The following is a 6,614-nucleotide window of genomic DNA, read 5'->3' as shown; positions in this document are numbered from 1 at the left end:
CCGTCCAGCCGAGGGAGGGTTGTGACCGGGCCTACCCTCTCTCCTGAACTCCCTGGCCAAGTAGTCTACATCCCGGTCTCCATCTCCTGGGGTGAGTCCGTCCACTCTTGTCAAGCCTTGTTAGACTCCGGGGCAGCTGGAAACTTTATGGATGTTCACTTCGCCCAAAGTATCAATGTCCCGACTGCTCCTCTTGAAGTCCCACTGTCTGTGTCTGACCTGGATGGCCAAGTCTTAGGTGACGGAAGAGTCACCCAAGTAACTTCTCCAGTCTTCCTCCAGTCTTAAGGTCACAAGGAAGAAATATCCCTGCACCTGATTCCTTCACCAGAGTTCCCAGTTATTCTAGGTCTTCCTTGGCTCACCCGCCACAACCCTTGTATAGACTGGGTCACTAGCCAGGTTGTGGAGTGGGGTCCTGCTTGCTATGCCTCTTGTCTGCTCTCTAGCTCTCCTGTGTCTCCTGCCGAGCCTCCTGATCTCACCGAGTTATCTCAAGTTCCCACAGAGTACTGGGATCTCAAGGAAGTTTTCAGCAAGAGCAGGGCCGCCGTTCTTCCTCCGCACCGTGCCTACGACTGTGCCATTGACTTGCTCCCTGGGACTACCCCTCCTCGTGGCAGACTGTTTTCCCTTTCTCAGCCAGAATGCAAGGCCATGGAGGAGTACATCAAGGACGCCTTGGCCTCTGGGTTCATTCGACCCTCCACCTCACCCGCTGGTGCTGGCTTCTTCTTTGTCGGCAAGAAGGATGGGGGGCTCCGGCCATGTATTGATTACAGGGGTCTGAACAAGATCACTGTACGCAACCGCTATCCCCTTCCGCTGATGTCCACAGCGTTCGATCTGCTCCAAGGCGCCACTGTCTTCACCAAATTGGACTTACGGAACGCATACCACCTCATCTGTATCCGACAGGGAGACGAGTGGAAGACTGCCTTTAACACCCCGTCTGGGCACTACGAGTACCAGGTGATGCCCTTCGGACTCACCAACGCACCAGCTGTTTTTCAGGCCCTAATCAAAGACGTCTTGAGGGACATGATTAACCAGTATGTTTTTGTCTACCTGGACGACATCCTAATCTTTTCCAAGATCGTGCAGGAGCACCGCCACCATGTCCGCCAGGTTCTCCAGAGGCTGCTACAGAACAATCTGTTCGCTAAGGCCCAGAAATGCGAATTTCATGTTCCCGAGGTCTCCTTTCTGGGTTTTATTGTACAGACAGGCCAACTCCAGATGGATCCAGCCAAGACCCTGGCCGTCCGGGACTGGCCCACCCCCAAGTCCGTCAAAGAGGTTCAGCGGTTCTTAGGATTTGTGAACTTCTACCGCAAGTTTATCAGGAACTTTAGTTCTGTAGCAGCGCCCATATCGGACCTCACCAAAGGGACAGGTGGATCGTATGTCTGGTCTCCTCAGGCGGAAAAGGCGTTTAAAGACCTCAAGCACCACTTCTGCACGGCACCCATTCTGGTCCTCCCGGACCTTTCACAACCCTTCATTGTCGAGGTAGATGCCTCGGACAGCGGCGTCAGCGCGGTCCTCTCTCAACGCTTGGAAGGAAGGTTGCACCCCTGCGCATACTTCTCCCACCGCCTGAGTTCTGCGGAGTCCCGGTATGATGTGGGGGATCGAGAACTGCTAGCAGTTAAACTGGCCCTTGAGGAGTGGAGGCACTGGCTGGAGGGAGCGCAACATCCATTTTTGGTCTGGACGGACCACAAGAACCTGGAGTACCTCCAGCAAGCAAAGAGACTCAATCCACGTCAGGCTAGGTGTTCACTGTGCATCGCCTGCTTGACTCCCGCCGGGTCCGCGGCGGGCTTCAATATCTGGTAGACTGGGAGGGCTATGGCCCTGAGGAACGCTGTTGGGTCCCCGCCCGGGACATTTTAGATAAAGGACTTTGTCGGGACTTCCATTCGGCCCATCCGGATCACCCTGGGAACGTCAGGAGACGCTCCTGGGGGGGGGGGTCTCCTGTTAGGACTGGGACTGTTTTGGCCTCTAGAGGCCGCTGTTATGTTTATCTTGTCATGTTTGTTTTGGCCTCTAGAGGCCGCCACTGTGTTTTGTGTTTGTCTTAATTGCCTGTTTCCTGCCCCGCCCTGTTCCTTAATTAGTTTGTGTATAAATACCCCTCTGTTTGTTCTCTTGTCACGGAGTCTTTATGCTCTGCTGTCTAGTGCTAGTTTCCTCTGTCCCACGTATCTTGCCTGTGCCCTTGTGTTTTTGAGATTTTTGCTTTCTTTGGACTTTGTACCTTTTTGATCTTCTGAGCGTTCAGCATTTTGCCTTTCCTTTTGTTTTTGGACATTTTACCTTTGGATATTTTTATTTTGGTTTATCTTCTGAGCTTTTGGATTTTCTTTTCGTTTTTTTCCATTGGATTGTAAATAGTGTAAATAAACTTTTTTTTTGATACTCTACTTTCGCCTCACGCCTCTGCACTTGAATCATCCCCCTGGTGGCCTAGTGGGGGTTTGCTGGATTATCACACCAACGACCTGGGTTTGAATCCCAGCAAAACCCTAACATCAGCTCCAAGAACTTCACAGCAAACTCCCGTAGAAGCCTGTCCATCTCGGGGAGGAGACTGCCAACCATGCAATCCTCCCCTTGAAAAAGGATGTTAAACTGACTGAGCACTGACATAATGTACTGCAGGAACAACAGTATCAGCTCAGTCATGGGTTCCTGTAGCCTGTCATTTATCGACTTGATTTGCCCAGTTTCTCAACATCTTTATGACTGGCAAAGTAGCTTTGCAAGGCTGGCAGTTGGCTCAGTAGGCGGTTGCAGACTTTCTCTAGGATGAGCCCATGGGTAGGACAGTGCTTCAAGATCTGCTGCTCCTTTACTGAGAATTTAATGTAGAACAATTAACTGAGGAAAAGCTGAAAGACTACCAGAAGAGAATCTCAAAGACTCCTTATGTTTTAGTGATACGATAGGTCTGTTAGCTAACCTCTGTAAACTGCTGAAATTCTTTGAAGTCCTGAATGCACTTTGAGCTGTGGTGGAAAAAGTAGAACACGTCCACCAGAAGGTCATCTACTTTAAATGGCAGCGCCTTCACACCGGCCTTCACACAAAGATTTGCCAAGTGTCAAATGCAGCCAATGCTGAAACAGAAATAACAGTAGAATAATGCAGGTTACCAACGGTCATTACCACCATTACTCTTCATTGAATAATTTTCCAGTTTACTGACGACTGATGGTAGTAACGAGTGTTGGTCATCTGTGTCTACATATCCTCCTGGGAACCAAAAAAATTAGTTTCTCTCAGTTTCTCTTTTGTTGTGATTTCCCTTACTAGGTAGGGTTAAAAAAACAACTTACAATTTAGATTTTTTTTAAAAAGGATGCACTCTTTACAATACACCAGGATTCAAGTGAATAGCTTGAAAGAGTAAGAGGGTGTGCACGTAAAACAAATGTCAACTACAGAGGACACAAGTCTATGGGTTGGTTCTCAGGAGGATAAAATGTCTATCAGCAATTAAAATGTTTAGGGACGCGAAATCGCTGGGTAACTACAGTTGCCGTTGTATAAATGGTGCCTCCCAGTATCACCTCCCTAAATTATCATGACAGTGGAGGAAGCTTTCCTACATGCAAACAGTAAAAACTTAAAAAAAAAAAAACACACAAATGCTTACCTGTGCAGTCTTTGAATCGGGAAACATTTTTTTCGCTAGCCGAGAAAAATGGTCCGCCACAGTCGGGGGGATGTTGTGTTCCACGAGAAATTGACAGAACATAACTTCTGCAGCCATCAAAGAAGTCTGGGCAGTCCGAGCCGATGGACTTGCGCCAAAATGCTGCTCCATAGACTTGAAGGTCCAGCATTTAATGATGCAGTCTTTATGTGCCTTGGTTTGGAAATGCCATTTCAGGTCATAAAAACCTGAAGCTGCCACTTTAATGTGCTTTCTGCACGGAACACAGAGCGAATATTGGGGGCCATTCGAAGATGCCTGGATCCATCCTTTGTATTCTCCATCCAGAGTTTCCCATTCCTTCAGATGTCCAGTTCCAGCACGTTTTCTCTTTGCCATTGAGTTTCCAGATGCCATTTTAAAAAGATAAAACTTGTCAAATTTGATGTGCACATGAGGACTGCTCAACCACAAATGACCAAGAAAACCATGTGCAACTAGAAAACCACAAATCGAAAATAGTTCCATTTCATTGGGCATGCATGAAACACGAGGACTGCTCAACCACAAATCAATGACCGAGAAAACCACGTGCAACTAGAAAACCATAAATCGAAAATAGTTCCATTTCATTGGGCATGCATGAAACACGAGGACTGCTCAACCACAAATCAATGACCGAGAAAACCACGTGCAACTAGAAAACCATAAATCGAAAATAGTTCCATTTCATTGGGCATGCGTGTTTGACAGTTGAGCGTGCCAATGCATGCGGGTGTGACAGTTATTTTGAGACTAAAAAACATAAAGCCAACACAGGTGATCTGATTCAATCAATTAATGCAGCATGCAGTGAGCTTTTGATCTTAATTTCACGTCCTGTTAGCCAGACTGATAAACGTCCACGTGTGGAGACGCAATCAACAGACACATTGTTTTGTTGTGAAGATATCGAATATTAAGTGCATTTAAGTAAGTAAATGTACTCATTCATATAACATTAGGTTTATGGAAAAGAACTCTGTGGATTCATTAGTCGAGGCAATAGTAACTGGCAGCAAGAGTGTGATCTCAGAATCTGAGGCTGAAATGTGGACAAACCCATGTCTGGTCATGCTTCTCGTGTGGAAGTCCTGGCCGTGGGTTAATTGTGTGAAATGTTATAGTCAGAGGTGTGTTTATGTCGGCTAGCTTGTGAAACTTCCACCTTTACACCATGAGCTGAATATCTTGCCTTGTGTTTAACACAGAATGGAATTGTAACTGTCGCAGAGCAGGGAATGTGTGTGTGTGTGTGCTGGGGGAGTTTCAGTAGAAATTAGAAGGGCACTTGGAAATGCAGACCTCCATCAAGGCCAAATGCTGCAATGTTAGCGTAAGTGAAATTAAATTCGTACAGCTGTCCTGTGGGTTCGATCCATTCCAAAACTGAACAAGTTCTTCCATCGCCAATGCCAGACTTTTTCACCAAGTTTCATGGAAATCCCGCTGGTAGATTTTGCATAATCCTGCTTACAGTCAAAGAAACTGAAAGCATAACTGCCTTGGCAGAGTTAAATTATATTGTGAAAAAAATTACAATATGTTCCTGATCATCCAACAAAAAATACTTCCATGGCCTTCGTTATTTGTGAAAACATTTGCAAACACGTCACATTTAGTGAACTCAGAACTTTGTGGTGAAGACTACAAGATGGGGCGTTTATGGAGGGATTTTTTCCAATCTGTAATCAAGAGGATGGTGTTTCAGTTTGAAAGCAGGATTTATTCATTTCACTTTCAGATTTAACAGCGTCCCCCTTCCCCCTCTGCCCAGAGCCCCTGTTCGCAGGCAAATTTCCTCTGCTCCTGCTGAAAAAACCTGCCCAGAGCCAAACTCCATCACACTCATCTACACTCTTCTCACGAACACAGTAAACACGTCTGAAACATGAGACCAGTGCAGATCATTCAGGAAACTGAAGACTGGAGCTAAACGTGTCTAACGTTTTTATGGACTTCATGAATATCACTCAGAGAGTTAAGATCCTTTGTGACAACATTTATTATTAAAATCACTACAAATAACCCTAAAGAATCAGTTTTATATTTTTATATTTTTACTCTTTATTTTGCCGCTCACGATAAACAGAACAGAAGTGATTTCGAGCTCGAAACACGACAAAATGCAGGAATCAGAAATTCTCAGACACTGAGATAAAACATTTCTGATGCTAATATATTTCTGAAAGGAATTCAGGTAAGTTAATGTTATTCATGTTCGCGTAACTCCATGTTTACATGCTAAGTAACAGTGTCCAAGTTAACTAGGTATGTGTAAACGTTAGCTGTGGACAAGACTATGGCAACTTGGTGGTCAAATCCATAGAAAGTCATTTGACTAATCAGACTGTGTAGCTATTGCAATGTTATCACGAGCTCGAAAGCACAGACAACTTCACTGGAAGCTTTCTCTTGGAATAAAACGTTTATATCCCTCAATATGTTTCTGCAGGTCGGATGGCGAGTTTTTGTAGGCTGTGATGTGCTCTGTTTTAGGCAAACTAAGCAAACATTTAAATGAAATGACTCTTTATTCCTTTCAGAACCTGAGACATGGGTTCTAGCTATAGAACCGTGGGTGTGTGCATTCCCCAGAAGAACCGCCTCCTTCCATTCTGCCATCAACTGATCGTGTTAAATAATGCTGTGGAGAAATCATTGATCTTGATTTTATCCAGTCTATGGACGTGACATGACCCTAGTAATTACTGATAGACTGTCTCAATGTCATCTGCGAAAAAACAATCATGTTTTAGAAAAGAAAAGAAAAAAACATCCACTTTCAAAGCTGCTTCATAGTAACGAGTAACAAGGACCTTGATAGAAATGTAGTGGAGTAAAAAGTATGATATTTGTCTTTCAAATGTAGTGAAGTTAAAGTCATGAGTTTCCAAAAAAAATACTC

Source organism: Neoarius graeffei, chromosome 2, assembly GCF_027579695.1.
Source record: "Neoarius graeffei isolate fNeoGra1 chromosome 2, fNeoGra1.pri, whole genome shotgun sequence".
NCBI lineage: Eukaryota > Metazoa > Chordata > Actinopteri > Siluriformes > Ariidae > Neoarius > Neoarius graeffei.
Note: the sequence above shows the minus strand (reverse complement) of the source record.